The sequence below is a fragment of the Lithobates pipiens genome, unplaced genomic scaffold (assembly GCF_037356315.1).
Source record: "Lithobates pipiens isolate NorthernLeopardFrog02 unplaced genomic scaffold, aLitPip1_a1.2 Scaffold_18, whole genome shotgun sequence".
Taxonomy (NCBI): Eukaryota; Metazoa; Chordata; class Amphibia; order Anura; family Ranidae; genus Lithobates; species Lithobates pipiens.
In genome coordinates this window covers 599,451,011-599,467,548 of record NW_027507758.1, presented here as the reverse complement: position 1 = coordinate 599,467,548, position 16,538 = coordinate 599,451,011, and the positions used below count along the sequence as shown (strand labels likewise).

The 16,538-nt window shown below is 42.5% G+C and overlaps 1 protein-coding gene across 3 annotated transcripts in view; it reads left to right on the top strand.

Moving 5' to 3' along the window:
• Positions 1 to 842: 842 nt before the first annotated feature.
• Positions 843 to 16,538, top strand: part of PTK2B (protein tyrosine kinase 2 beta) — a 236,739-nt gene continuing 221,043 nt past the window's right edge. Inside the window, exon 1 of one of the 3 annotated variants that reach the window (XM_077489230.1) lies at positions 843 to 1,070. The gene's annotated coding sequence lies outside the window, so the exon portion shown is untranslated. The remainder of the gene's footprint in view (positions 1,071 to 16,538) is intronic. The other 2 variants (XM_077489227.1, XM_077489229.1) reach the window with 2 other exon arrangements.

Below are 16,538 nucleotides of genomic sequence, written 5' to 3'. Positions count from 1 at the left end.
GTATCTTGTGTAATGATGGGGGTAATTTGGGGGAAGGATCCTTTGTATTGATGGGGTAATTTGGGGGAAGGATCCTGTGTAATGATGGGGTAATTTTGGGGAAAGATCCTGTGTAATGATGGGGCAATTTGGGGGAGGGGTCCTGTGTAATGATGGGGCAATTTGGGGGAGGGGTCCTGTGTAATGATGGGGCAATTTGGGGGAGGGGTCCTGTGTAATGATGGGGTAATTTGGGTGCGGGATCCTGTGTAATGATGGGGTAATTTGGGGCAGGGAGCCTATGTCCTGATGTGTGTGTGTGTGTGTGCAATAAAATGTTTGCCCATGGTCCAATCTATATTAAAGACGACCCTGGCCGTAGATACTTTGTCACTTAACGTTAGACAGCAACACTATTCACGCAAGTTCTCGGAATGAGAAGCTTCTCACCCCAAAACAATCTTTTTTTTTTTTGTGCGAAATACATTAATTGCAATATGGAACAGCAAACAAAAAAAAAAAAAAACGTGAAAGCCTCATCAAATATTTATTTTACTGTAAATGTTCTAATAATAATAATAATACAACTAATTGCGTGCTTAGTGAATATAACCATCAGCTCCCCTGTAACTTGTAACCTTTTACCGTTGACGCAAGAAAAAAAAAAAAAAACGCCGCGCGCCCCCCCTTCTTCGATGCTGTTCTTTTCAGCATTTCTCCCCAACATGTAAATGATTCAAAGTGAGACAACAACAGAGAGTGAGAAAAAAAGGTAGAGAGAGAGAGAGAGAGAAGTCATTGAATGTATTTAAAGCTCTTGTTTCCAGAGCGATCTGGCTCATTGCAGCGTTTCCTTGTTAGATGGCAGTGCTGCCTTTTGGCTCACATTCTTGTGCTTGAGATAAGGAAGTGAATTGAGTAATCATCATCAGGGGTGTGTGCAGGCTGTGGAGGGGGGAGAGCAGACCTGGGCAGCCTTTCCGCACAGAGAGAGGCGAGGAGGAGTCAGCTCTGTGCTCACCTGTCTGTCCGCACATTCCACAACCAACAATCGCCCGGATAAGACCGACAACAGGGGACGCGGCAACCAGGTAGGACATTTTTTTTGAACATTCCTGTCCGTCCGATAGAACGAGGAAGTGGATTCGGTGGCTTATTTTTCTATGCCTTCCAGGTAGAAGTTTTTGAAAACTTAGCCTGGTGGTTGTCGGGTGGGAGCCTTAACTGTGGCCCCTGACATCACCAAAGGGCCGCACATAATGTTCGATATATGTAATGCAGGCGTGCTGGAGGAAATGATGGTCGGAGACTGGGGGACATGGCTACAGGTTTGGTTGGAGACACGAGGATTTGCTTCAAAAGACGTTAAGATATGAGGCTTATAGGGATTACTTTACGAATCAATTCTCCCACTGCAGGGATCGGAGGGCTGCACAAAAAGTATCAAAGGGTCGCATGTGGTCCCCCCAGGCGAAAGGTTGGGCAATAGGGAATTAGCCGAAGATGAGAAAGTTACATAAAAAGAGCAGCTTCATAACAACATATGCAATGTAAGTGTGTCAACATTCCTGCTGGGAAATAGGACATTGAGGTATGGTGGTTCAAGAGAGAAAAGATAGTAAACAAGACTAAGGGATTCTACTCAAGGAATGGTGGGTCAAGGTATAGGAGATAAAATATACTTAGGAAGAGCTTGTAGTGTTCTGCACGGTGGTCAAGGTATGGTAGGTCAAGGAGTAGAGATCAGATAGAATTATGTAATGTTCAAGCTATGGTGGATAAAGACTTAGAGAGAAAAGATACTTAGAAAGAGCTTGTAGAGTTCCGCACAGTGGTCAAGGTATGGTAGGTCAAGGAGTAGAGATCAAATAGGATTATGTAATGTTCAAGGTATGGTGGATCAAGACTTAGAGAGAAAAGATACTTAGAACTTGTAGGGTTCTGCACAGTGGTCAAGGTATGGTAGGTCAAGGAGTAGAGATCAGATAGGATTATGTAATGTTCAAGGTATGGTGGATCAAGACTTAGAGAGAAAAGATACTTAGAACTTGTAGGGTTCTGCACAGTGGTCAAGGTATAAGAGATAAAAGATACTTAGCAAAGGTTGTAGGTTTCCCCATGTTCCTCGAGGTATGGTGGGCCAAAACATAGGGAAGATATTTAGAAAGAACTTGCACAGTACTTGTGATATGGTGGGTCAAGTGTTAGAAAAGATACTTGGCAAAAATCAATAGGATTCTGCACAGTGTTCAGGGTATGGTAGGTCAAGGAGTAGAGAGCAGATAGGATTCTGCACAGCGTTCAAGGTATGGTGGGTCAAGACTTAGAGAGAAAAGATACTTAGGAAGAGCTTGTAGGGTTCCTCAACATTGCTCGAGGTATGGTGGGTCAAGACTTAGAAAATATATTTAGCAGGAGTGTATAGGCTTCAGCACAGTGTCCAAGTTATGGTAGGTCATGGAATAGGGGAGAAAAGATTCATAGCAATAACATATAGGGATCTACACAGTGCTCAAGGTATGGTGGGTCAAGACTTAGAGAGAAGAGAAACTTATGCCGCGTACAGACGACTGGACTTTTCGTCAGAAAAAGTCAGACAGAACGAATCCGTCAGACAATTCGATCGTGTGTGGGCTCATTGGACCTTTGCTGTCCAAAAGTCTGACAGACTATAGAAATAGAACATGTTTCAAATTTTTTGTCCGGAACCCCACCGGACCCAGTTCCAATCGAGAAATCCGTTCGTGTGTATGCTAGTCCGACGGACAAACACCGACGCTGGGGCAGCTATTGGCTACTGGCTATGTACTTCCTTATTCTAGTCTGGTCGTAAGTCATCACGTTCTAATCCGTCAGACTTTGGTGTGATTGTGTGTGGCCAAGTCCGTTCATTCGGAAAGTCAGTCGGAACTCTGCCGAAAGTCCGTCGGGAAGACCGTCAGACCTAGTCCGTCGAAAAGTCCGGTCGTGTGTACGTGGCATTAGACTTAGAAAAAGCATATAGGATTCTGCACAGTGCTAAAAGTATGATGGGTTAAGGAGTAGAGAGCAATAAGATAGAATTCTGCACAGTGTTCAAGTTATAGTGGGTCAAAGCAATGGAGAAAAAAGATACTTGGAACAAGCTTGTAGGGTTCTGCACAGTGCTCGAACGTATGGTGGGTCAAGGCTTAGAAAAGATACTTAGAAAGAGTGTATAGGATTTTGCACAGTGTCACGCCATAGGAGAAAAAAGATACATAGCAAGTGTTGTAGGGTTCCCCTACATTACTCGAGGTATGGTGGGTCAAGCCATAGGAGACAAAATTTTCGTAGAAAAAGTGTGTAGGATTCTGCACAGTATTTAGGGTATTGTGGGTCAAGCCATAAGTGAGAAAAGATACTTAACAAGAGCGTATAGGATTCTGCACAGTGTTCAAGGTACGATGTGTCTAGGCATAGGAGAGAAAAGATACTTAGCAAGAACATATACGATTCTGCACAGTGCAGTGCTTGAGGTATGGTGGGTCAAGGAGCAGAGAGCAAAAGTCAGTGTATAGGATTATGCACAGTTTTTAAGGTATGGTGGGTTAAGCCGTACATAGAAAAAATACTTAGCAAGAGCTTATAGCGTTCTGCACAGTACTCAAGGTACAGGGGAGCATATATACTCAAGGAGCAGAGGGAAAAAAGACACTTGGTAAGAACATATAGGATTCTGCACTGTGTTCAGGGTATGGTATCAGAAGAGACTGTAGGAAGCTAATATGTACAGCTTGGAGGAAACAAGAGAAACAGGGAACATGACTGAAACCTTCCAACACATCAAGGTTAAGTAGCGATTTCTTTTTTCAATTTGAAGCTAAGATCAAGAACAAGGGGAAATGACTTCAAACTAGCAGGAGGAACATTCAAAAATAATCTTTAAAAGTACTATTTTACTATTATTAGGGTAGTTGATGCTTGGAACAGACTTCCTGCAGAGGTTGTGAGACAGTCAGCAAGTAAGTGACTGTAAAAATGTTTGGGACACATAGATCTATACAAAAGGGGGCAGTTGTGATGGACCATTTGGTCTTTTTCTGGTGACATGATTGTATGGTGGGTCAAGACGTAGAGATGTAAGAGACTTAGCAAGAGCGTGTAGGGTTATGCACAGTGTTTGAGGTATGGTGGCTCAAGGCATGGAGAATAAAGTAACCCATGAAGAGCTTCTAGGATTCTGTACAGTGTTTGAGGTATGGTGGCTCAAGACATGGAGTATAAAGTAACCCATGAAGATCTTCTAGGATTCTGTACAGTGTTTGAGGTAGGGTGGCTCAAGACATGGAGAATAAGGTAACCCATGAAGATCTTCTAGGATTCTGTACAGTGTTTGAGGTAGGGTGGCTCAAGACATGGAGAATAAGGTAACCCATGAAGATCTTCTAGGTATCTGTACAGTGTTTGAGGTAGGGCGGCTCAAGACATGGAGAATAAGGTAACCCATGAAGATCTTCTAGGATTCTGTACAGTGTTTGAGGTATGGTGGCTCAAGACATGGAGTATAAAGTAACCCATGAAGATCTTCTAGGATTCTGTACAGTGTTTGAGGTAGGGTGGCTCAAGACATGGAGAATAAGGTAACCCATGAAGATCTTCTAGGATTCTGTACAGTGTTTGAGGTAGGGTGGCTCAAGACATGGAGAATAAGGTAACCCATGAAGATCTTCTAGGTATCTGTACAGTGTTTGAGGTAGGGCGGCTCAAGACATGGAGAATAAGGTAACCCATGAAGATCTTCTAGGATTCTGTACAGTGTTTGAGGTAGGGCGGCTCAAGACATGGAGTATAAAGTAACCCATGAAGATCTTCTAGGATTCTGTACAGTGTTTGAGGTAGGGTGGCTCAAGACATGGAGAATAAGGTAACCCATGAAGATCTTCTAGGATTCTGTACAGTGTTTGAGGTAGGGTGGCTCAAGACATGGAGAATAAGGTAACCCATGAAGATCTTCTAGGTATCTGTACAGTGTTTGAGGTAGGGCGGCTCAAGACATGGAGAATAAGGTAACCCATGAAGATCTTCTAGGATTCTGTACAGTGTTTGAGGTAGGGCGGCTCAAGACATGGAGAATAAGGTAACCCATGAAGATCTTCTAGGTATCTGTACAGTGTTTGAGGTAGGGCGGCTCAAGACATGGAGAATAAGGTAACCCATGAAGATCTTCTAGGATTCTGTACAGTGTTTGAGGTAGGGTGGCTCAAGACATGGAGAATAAGGTAACCCATGAAGAGCTTCTAGGATTCTGTACAGTGTTTGAGGTATGGTGGCTGAAGACATGGAGAATAAGGTAACCCATGAAGATCTTCTAGGATTCTGTACAGTGTTTGAAGTAGGGTGGCTCAAGACATGGAGAATAAGGTAACCCATGAAGAGCTTCTAGGATTCTGTACAGTGTTTGAGGTATGGTGGCTCAAGACATGGAGAATAAAGTAAGAGATGAAGAGCTTCTAGGATTCTAAACAGTATTTGAGGTATGGTGGCTCAAGACATGGAGAATCAAGTAACAGATGAAGAGCTTCTAGGATTCTGTACAGTATTTGAGGTAGGGTGGCTCAAGACATAGAGAATAAAGAAACCCATGAAGACCTTCTGGAACTCTGCACAGTTTTGGAGGTATGGTGGGTCAAGGAGCAGAGAGAAAATATGCTCATCATCAGCTTATAGGATTCTGCAGTGCCTGATTGTTAGGTATAATATTATCATTACAATGTAATTATTACAGTCCCAGCAGAAGAACTCAGAGAATTGATGGATCCCTGAATTGTATGAGTCTCAACAGATCACACACATCTTTGGGAGACATAAAGATAGCTGTTAGCTTGTTTTTAAACAGGTACTCTTTAGCAGCCTGCCTAGGAGTCCCGTGCAATACTTACATCAAAGAGGTTTCTATATTCTAAGTATAATAGGATATTTATTATCATGGTCCCACAGTCTCAACAGCTTGCACAGACTCTGGTTGAAATACAGTGTTGGTGGTCTGGAAATCATTGAAGGAACTTAGTAAGCGTGTCTATCATTCCGTTACAGACGGTATGGATGATGTTCTGAATGTATTCCCCCCCTGAGAAGTGCCAGTTATGGGTGATATGATCATCTTATATACATACATAAATGGTCCATGGTGCAAAGGACAAGGGGATACTCTTTGCATTTGAAGAAAAAGAGGATTAAACCCCACATATGAAAAGGATTCTTCACAGTAAGGGCTCATTTACACTTGCTTCTGGCTTCAACACACATTAATGGCTATTTTACACTTGCTTCAAAACAATTATTCGGACAGGCTGTTAAAACTCTGAATGCTAGTCAAAGCTCCCCTCTCTAAATAAAATGGTTAGCTTACAGTCCTGTTTACACCTGCTTTTGCTTTGGCTTCACTTAAAAAATTATGCCCCATGGAGCTTTAGTGGTGCTTCAAAGCCTCTTCAAAGCCTCCATAGAAGTCTATTGCAAAGATCGATTGATGCCCCATCTAATGCCGTGTACTCACGACCGGTTTTCCCGTCGGAATAAACTCTGAAGGTTTTTTCTGATGTAATTCCACTGAAACTGTCTTGCATACACACGATCACACCAAAGTCCGACCATCAAGAACGCGGGGACTAGAAAGGGGAAGTTCAATAGCCAATAGCTTCCGTCTCGTTCTTGCTTCAGAGCATGCATAGTTTTTGGTCCGTCTGAACAGCATACAGACGAGCGGTTTTCCCGATAGCAATTGGTTCCGTCTGAAAAATTTAGAACATGTTCTCGTTCTAGGTCTATCAGAATTTTAGACGTAAAAAGTCAGATGGGGCATACACACGATCTGAATATATGATGAAAAGCTCCCATCTGACTTTTTTTGTTGGACATTTCACTTGTGTGTACACGGCATTAGCCTTACCGAAGCCCCACCAAAGGCTCGTCGAACCCTCATGGAAGCTCCACCAAAGCCTCATGGAAGCTCCACCAAAGCCTCATGGAAGCTCCACCAAAGCCTCATGGAAGCTCCACCAAAGCCTCATCGAAACTCCACCAAAGCCTCCTCAAAACTCCACCAAATCCTCGTCGAAGCCCCACAAAGCTTCATCGAAGCACCAAGCAAAAGCAAGGTGTAAACAGGACTGTAAGCTAACCATTTTATTTAGTGACTTGAGCTTTAACTGGTGTTCAGAGAGCTTTAACAAATCCTGTCCCAAGCCTTATTTTTATGCAAGTGTAAACTAACCCCTAAGAGCTGTAAAAATTGTGAAACAGGAGCTAGTTTTAGCCAAATCAGAAGACTCTTTAAGAATAAGGCTGGATGTTTGTAAATGTACACAGTGGGAGATTTACTAAAACTGGAGCACTCAGAATTTGGAGCAGCTGTGCATGGTAGCAATCAGCTTCTAACTTCTTCAGCTTGTTCAATTAAGCTTTGACACTAAAACCTGGAAGATGATTAGTTTCTATGCAGAGCTGCACCAAATTAATAAGAATAATATTGATAAGATCTAACCCTGTAGATTGTTGATCTGAGGAATATCCAATTGCCTTATGCCGCTTTATACACGATCGGAATTTTGGTCAGAAAAGGCTCTGATGGTTTTCCCGACGGGATTTCGCTCAAGCCGTCTTGCATACACACGGTCACACCAAATTCCGACCGTCAAGAACGCGGTGACGTACAACACGTACAACGGGACTAGAAAAAGGAAGTTCAATACCTAATAGCCAATAGTTCCATCTCATAGTTGAATCTGAGCATGCGTGAGTTTTTGCGTGTCGGAATTGCATACACACGATCGGAATTTCCGATAGAAAACTTTTTCCCTCTGAAAAATTGAGAACATGCTCTCAAATTTTTGCTGGCGGGAATTCGGGCCAGCTAAATTCCGATGGAGCATACACACGGTCGCATTTTCCGATGAAAAGCTCTCATCTGTCTTTTGCTGGCCAAAATTCTGATCGCGTGTACGTGGCATCAGGGGATCAGGAAGAATTATTTTTTCCCATGTTGGGCAAATTGGATCATGTTTGGTTCAATGGTCTCCTTGCCTTTCATTTACTCAACTGTGAGTTTAGCTGGGGAACTGCAAAGATGCACATGTCCCCACAGGGCATGGAACCACACATCCTTATTGTAGGTGTGTGTGCTGTGGTGTCATTCATTCTTAATGGAGTCCCAATGCACCTTGGGAACGCACACGTTCGTGCACCAGAAAGAAAGGTAATCAGTTCTGGTGGGGTGCCTTTAAAAAAAAAAAAAAGGTGCAAGTATTATTTTTAGTGCTCTCAATGGTAATTGATTAAAAATAGAAAGAGAAGGAACCTCCTAGTACCTCTTGCACATCATCATTATCATTACCATCTATGTCTTTTATAATCTACCCATAGGTAAGAGTGATAGGACCATAGGTTTTGGCCAATGGGGCATAATTCCCCTCCTGAGACCAGTGAAGGGGCACAATTCCTCCCCTATGGTCCCCAACAACAGGGCACAATTCCTCCCGATGATAACAACAATTTCACCCAGTTGCACCAATGACGGGGCACAATTTCATCCACTGATACCAACAATGGGGCATCGTTTTTTTTCATCTGATGTCGGGACCTTTTCTACTTCCAATGGCCAGAGTTTGGCCCCAATAAAATCTGAAGGACAGTAAACTGGACCCCTGTTTGGAAAGTTTGGAGACCCCTGCTTTAGGATATGTAGTGGGCAATCACAGATCCTGGAAGGTCAATCGTACCAAAATTTACCAGTGAAAAAATAATCTAATTTCTGACTCTTTATTTTTTTTAACTCCAAACACAATGTAAGCAAATAGTATGGTGTGATTGTGAATTGTATATGTCCCATTTAACTGCTGCAGTGTCAAGCGTTGTTAGGACAGCCAGGCAGCAAGGGGTTACAGTGTGAGCTGTACTGCAGCCGAAGGCTTTTCAATCTCGGCAGCCAATGTGCGATCCTTCCCTTTTCTTTTTTTTTTTGCTATGGAATTGAAATCGAAGCCATTGCGTGAATCGTCTTAGCCCTTGTACACGCGGTTTGAAATTCAGACGAAAAAGGTCCGATCGGATTATATTGTCGGAAAATCCGATCGTGTGTGGGCTCTATCGGACTTTTTCCATCGGTAATTTTGAGAGCAGGATCTCAAATTTTCCGACAACAAAATACGATCGGACTTTTTCCAATCCTTTGTAGAGAATTCCGATTGGACAAAGTGCCACGCATGCTCAGATCAAAGTACGAGAGCAAAGCTATTGGCTACTAGGCTGAACGTAGTCCTGTCATAACGAACGAACATAATCACGTTCCGAACGATCGGATTTTCCGACAACTTTGTCTGACCGTGTGTATGCAACACCAGTTTCGGACAAAATCCGTCGGAAAAAGTCAGACGGATTTTGTGGTCGGAATTTCCGACCGTGTGTGTACAAAGGCTTAGGCCGCGTACACACGGGCGGACTATCCGTCCAACTAAGTCCGTCAGACAATCCGACAGACAGTCCGTCCTACTTTTGAATGAACGGACTTGACCACACACGACGAACAGACAGTCCGCTGAAAGCTTGCACGATGACGTGTACGGCACGTACGACGGGACTAGAAATAGGACGTCCAATACACTGCAATGCAACCTTCGGCCGTGTAAATCCTTTCTGAGCATGCGCCATACTTAGTCCGTCGAACTAGCCTACTCATGAGCGGACTGTCCGCTGAAACAAAGTTTGGACGGACAATATTACGGAAATTCCGAAAGACTTAGTCCACCAGACTGTCCGCTGAAAAAGTCAGCTGAAGCCCACACATGAGCGGATTGTCCGCTGAAACACGTTTCAGCGGACCAAGTCCGTCAGACAGTCCGCCCGTGTGTACGCGGCCTTACAGTCACCAACAAATGGACCAAAAAACAGGAAATGTGGAAGGCTGTTAGATGCTCAACAATGCTGGTGCTGGACATTCGGGTGCAAATAAGATCACCTAGCCCTCTAATCTTCCCTTCAGTCACGCACAGTTGGACTGAAATGGCTTACTCTGATTTTACTGCACACTGTGAGCTTTTCACAATGTGCATTAGAAGCTGCAGCAAGTCTGGGGGGAATAGGGACGGCAGAATAAAGGGTTCAGGTTTCAGTAAATCATTGAATCTGTTGTTCTGGCGATTTTCTATCTGTAGATCAACACAGTACTGCCGTCATAGGTGAGCACAGCCTATTGCATTAGGGTGTGTACCCCAAAGCTCTAACACACATCTATATGCATGACCAGTGTGTATATAATGATGGTGTCAGTAGAGCAGTGGACGGTGTCAGTAGAGCAGCAGACGGTGTCAGTAGGATGGTGGACAGGGTCACTAGGGCAGAGGATGGTGTCAGTAGAGCAGTGGACGGTGTCAGTAGAGCAGTGGACGGTGTCAGTAGAGCAGTGGACGGTGTCAGTAAGGCAGAGGATGGTGTCAGTAGAGCAGTGGACGGTGTCAGTAGGGCAGAGGATGATGTCAGTAGAGCAGTAGAAGGTGTCAGTAGAGCAGTAAACAGTGTCAATAGAGCAGTGGACGGTGTCAGAGCAGAGATTGGTGTTAGTAGAGCAGTGGACAGTGTCAGTAGAGCAGTGGACAGTGTCAGTAGAGCAGTGGATGGTGTCAGTAGAGCAGTGGATGGTGTCAGTAGAGCAGTGGATGGTGTCGGTAGAGCAGTGGATGGTGTCGGTAGGGCAGTGGACGGTGTCGGTAGGGCAGTGGACGGTGTCGGTAGGGCAGTGGACGGTGTTGGTAGGGCAGTGGACGGTGTTGGTAGGGCAGTGGACGGTGTTGGTAGGGCAGTGGACGGTGTCGGTAGAGTAGTGGACGGTGTCAGTAGAGCAGTGGACGGTGTCAGCAGAGCGGTAGACGGTGTCAGTAGAGTGGCGGATGGTGTCAGTAGGATGCTGTCAGTAGAGCAGTGGATGGTGTCAGTAGGATGGAGGACGGTGTCAGTATAGCAGCGGACGGTGTCAGTATACCGGCGGACGGTGTCAGTAGAGCGGCTGACGGTGTCAGTAGGATGGTGGACAGTGTCAGTAGAGCAGTGGACGGTGTCAGTAGAGCAGTGAATGGTGTCAGTAGGATGGTGTCAGTAGGATGGTGGATGGTGTCAGTAGAGCAGGGGATGGTGTCAGTAGAGCGGAGGACGGTGTCAGTAGGATGGTGGACAGTGTCAGTAGAGCAGTGGATGGTGTCAGTAGAGCAGTGGATGGTGTCAGTAGAATGGTGTCAGTAGAGCGGAGGACGGTGTCAGTAGGATGGTGGACAGTGTCAGTAGAGCAGTGGATGGTGTCAGTAGAGCAGTGGATGGTGTCAGTAGAGCAGTGGATGGTGTCAGTAGAGCAGTGGACGGTGTCGGTAGAGCAGAGGACGGTGTCAGTAGGATGGTGGACGGTGTCAATAGAGCAGTGGACAGTGTCAGTAGAGCAGTGGATGGTGTCAGTAGAGCAGTAAACGGTGTCAGTATAGCAGCAGAGGGTGTCAGTAGAGCAGTGGACAGTGTCAGTAGAGCGGCGGGCAGTGTCAGTAGGATGGTGGACGGTGTCAGTAAAGCAGTGGACAGTGTTAGTAGAGCAGTGGATGGTATCAGTGGGATGGTGGATGGTGTCAGTAGAGCAGTGGAAGGTGTCGGTAGAGCAGAGGACGGTATCAGTAGGACGGTGGATGGTGTTAGTAGAGCAGTGGATGATGTCAGTAGAGCAGTGGACGGTGTCGGTAGAGCAGTGGACGGTGTCGGTAGAGCAGTGGATGGTGTCAGTAGAGCAGTGGATGGTGTCAGTAGAGCAGTAGACGGTGTCAGAGCAGAGATTGGTGTTAGTAGAGCAATGGACGGTGTCAGTAGGGTAGCGGACGGTGTCAGTAGAGCAGTGGACGGTGTCAGTAGGGCAGAGAATGGTGTCAGTAGGGCAGTGGACGGTGTCAGTAGGGCACTGAATGGTGTCAGTAGTACAGTGCATGTTGTCAGTAGAGCAGTGGACGGTGTCAGTAGAGCAGTGGACGGTGTCAGTAGGGCAGAGATTGGTGTCGGTAGGGCAGTGGATGGTGTCGGTGGGGCAGTGGACGGTGTCGGTAGAGTAGTGGACGGTGTCAGTAGGGCAGAGATTGGTGTCCATAGGGCAGTGGACGGTGTCAGTAGGGCAGAGATTGGTGTTGGCAGGGCAGTGGATGGTGTCGGTGGGGCAGTGGACGGTGTCGGTAGAGTAGTGGATGGTGTCAGTAGGGCAGAGATTGGTGTTGGTAGGGCAGTGGACGGTGTCGGTAGGGCAGAGATTGGTGTCCGTAGGGCAGTGGACGGTGTCAGTAGGGCAGTGGACGGTGTCGGTAGGGCAGAGATTGGTGTCGGTAGGGCAGTGGATTGTGTCGGTAGGGCAGTGGGCGGTGTCAGTAGAAATATATATTTTTAGGATTCCCCTAAGGGAGCTATGGTGAGATATTAGGGGACTGAAGAGGGGGAATCTGCTGTGCATAGGGTGATTAGGGTGTGCCCAGGCACACCTGGCACACCCTGTGCACACGCCTATGACCACCGTTAGCCATGTACCTCCACAAATATTCAATTTCAGTCTGTGTCCCCACTTTGGAGATTTCTGCAAATTTCCTCTGTTGTCACCTGGACGGAAGGTTTCAAAACAGTCATAGAAAACAACAGAGATCTGCCTCCTGTAAAACTGGTTTTACTTTCTGTACAAACATTTCATATTTGGACTACACAGGGACATGGTGAAAGGTTTGGGGACAGGGAGGCATGCTCCCTGCCCCCATGTTTTGTAATGGGGGACAAGCTATAATAAAAGGCCCCCCCCCCCCCCGCTCGAATGGTCAAGCAAATCCAGCAAACTGGATGAGGGCTTCCCGTATTCAAATCACATTACATGCGAGTGTGCCTGACTCTCAATGGAGCCAGTTCACATATCTCTGTCTACAAATTTAAACGGGTCCTGTGCGTCCTTGGGTCCTGGTCCTTGGGTCCCGGTCCTTAGGTCCCGGTCCTTGGGTTCTGGTTCTTGGGTTATGGTCCTTGGGTTCTGGCTCTTGGGTCCTGGTCCTTGGGTTCTGGTCCTTGGGTTCTGGTTCTTGGGTTATGTTCCTTGGGTTCTGGCCCTTGGGTCCTGGTCCTTGGGTTCTGGTCCTTGGGTCCTGGTCCTTTGGTTCTGGTCCTTTGGTTCTGGTCCTTTGGTTCTGGTCCTTTGGGTCCTGGTCCTTGGGTTCTGGTCCTTGGGTTCTGATCCTTGGGTCCTGGTCCTTTGGTTCTGGTCCTTTGGTTCTGGTCCTTTGGTTCTGGTCCTTGGGTCCTGGTCCTTGGGTTCTGGTCCTTGGGTTCTGATCCTTGGGTCCTGGTCCTTTGGTTCTGGTCCTTTGGTTCTGGTCCTTGGGTTCTGGTCCTTTGGTCCTGGTCTAGGTTTGAAATCAAGCAAAAATGCGGACCTGATTCGCACCTGAACCGGTGATCGGGTCAACACACCGGACCCCATGCTGGAAACAGCGGACACACATCTGTGTACCTGGCATTAGGCAATAGTTTGGAGTACTTTCGATTTTGGAGTACTTTTACAAGCTGTTGAAAGTACCTAGAATTTTCAAAGGAATGTTCATATGAAACGCTCTACAGCGTTACTGTCACAGCTGTTGCCCATAGCTCCACAATTCCATAGACCTTAGAGATCAAGTGTCATAATAATAATAAGAAGAAGAAGAAGAAAAAGAAGAAGAAGAACAATGATAAAATAATATTAATAATATTAACATTAATGATGATGAGAATAATAATGATCAAGAATATAATACCAATAGCAAAGACAATAACAGCAAAAATAGTAATACAAATAAATTTAAAAAAGCATAGCAACAATGATAATAATAATAAAAATAAGGATGATTGGTGATAATGGAAATAATAATAGCAGCAACAGTAAAAACAACAACAATAAGAATAATAAAAAATAATAGTGACAATGATGATAATAATAATATAAATATGGATGATTAATAATTAAAAAAATAAAAGTAATAATAATAATAATAACAGTGATGATGATAATAATGTTAATACTACTAATAATAATATTCATAATAATCATAGCAATGATTATGGTAATTATTATCATTATCATGATGATGATGATAATAATTTTAATACTACTAATAATAATATTCATAATAATCATAGCAATGATTATGGTAATCATTATCATCATCATCATATAAATATGGATGATTGATGATAATAAAAAAATATTATAATAGCGTCAACGGCAAAAACAATAATAATAATAGTGATGATGATAATAATAATTGTAATACTAATAATAATATTCATAATAATAATAATAGCAATGATTATGATAAAAATTAAAAATGATGATCATCATCATATAAATATGGATGATTGATGATAATAAAAAACATAATTGCGTCAACAGCATAAATAATAATAATAATGATTTATCTACGTTAATGTACGCAGCACTTTACATATGTATTATACATTCACATCAGTCCCTGCCCTCAAGGAGCTTAAAATCTAAGGTATGATGATTATGATGATGATTTAAAAAAAATATATAATAATAATAATAATAAAGTATAAAATAATACAAAATAAAATAATAATAATAATAATTGATGATTGATCATACCAATAGCAAAAACAATAACAACAAAAATAATAGTAATACAAATAAAATTATAATGACAATGATGAGAATATTAATATAAAAAAGGATGATTGTTGATGATGAAAATAATAGCAAAAACCATAAAAGCAAAAAGAATAAAAATAATAGTGACAATGATAATAATAATATAAATATGGATGATTGATGATAATGAAAATAATAGCAACAACAACAAAAATTATAATGAGAATGAGAATAATAATAATAATAAAAAATAATGATAGTCGATGATCATGAATATAATAACAATAGCAAAAACATAATAGTAATAAAAAAAAAATCATAATAACAATTATGAGAATAATAATAATATAAATAAGGGTGATTGGTGAAAATATCAATAGCAACAACAGTAAAAACAATATCAGACCACTAAGGATCCTTCCTCAGGTATAACAATCATAAATGCAGACATTACTCATACTAAAACTATATATGAAGATAAAACCGGAAATGTGCATCACTTACGTACATTAATTAGTAGCAAATAAATCATCAACTGTAAAGACACATAATGTAACCACATAAAAGGATCACACACAGAGGTGTATACAATTCACATAGGATCTTGCTGGCTGAGAGCTCCCACATAAAAAGTGTGGTTTGTATTATACTGTATCTCAACGCATACATATGTTTGTATAGATTTAGGATTTGCATTATATACAAAGTCATTCATTCAATATATATTATATTCAATATATATATTCAATATATATTATATATACAAAGTCATTCATTCATGTGTATACAGTGTGTGTGTAATAAATAAATATATATATATATATATATATATATATATATATATATATATATATATACACACACTAGGGATGCACCGATAGCATTTTTTTAAAATCAAATACTGATATTTTTTATTACTCGCCGATACCAATTACCGATACATTCCACGTCTGTTTGGTTTACACTTCAGCTGTCAGCAATGGTATAAAGCATTTAAAAGTTATTTACAAATTACATTTTTTTATTTATTTTGCATTTTTTTTTCAATGTGAAACGTGTAAATATATGTTAAAGGTGTAAAAATATTAATGAACAAAGCAAAAAAAATTTTTTTTAATTATTGATAGTTTATAAAATAGAAGTGAACAAAAAATCAGCAGAAAAATAATATTTAAATGGAGAAGAAGAATAACGAGTAAGGGTTAATAAGAGGTTAAAACGGGAATAATTATTAAAAAATATATATATATATATATATATATATATATATATTTTTTTTTTACTTGACAGGTTGCTTTAAACTGATTTTATCTGCAGATCAAAGTTCATCCCTTCGTTCTATAGTTGAAGAAACAGAAAGATACAAAGATAAAAAAAATTCTCTTTATCTTTCTGTTTCAGCGGCTGAGCAATGTTGTTGATAAACATTGACCAGCTGCTTTTTTTTTTTTACAGCTCCATTGCTGGGACTTTCTTTACACTTCAGCTGTCAACAATGGAACCCCACTGAAAGCTGAATAAGTCGCCACTGCATCCTTAAAGTGGTAGTAAACCCCGCTTGGTCATTTTTACCTACAGGTAAGCCTATATTAAGGCTTACCTGTAGGTAAAATTCAGCCAGTTACATCACCGGCGCATGCGCTCTGAAGGTCCGGCATACCTTGCCAGACCTTCAGAGCTTTGTGGCAGAACCGAGGGCTCCCATGTGCATGCACGGAAGTGGCGTGATTGCGTCTCCGGCCAATCACATAGCTGGAGCGCGCAAACCTGGAAGAAAGATCAGGGGAACATGTTAGCCCTCTCAGCAGTGACAGCCCAGCACTTTCATAATGTGCTACCGGTAGTATTATGAAATACATGAAATAATATTATGAAAAAATATTATGAAACAATATTGCCTTACAGG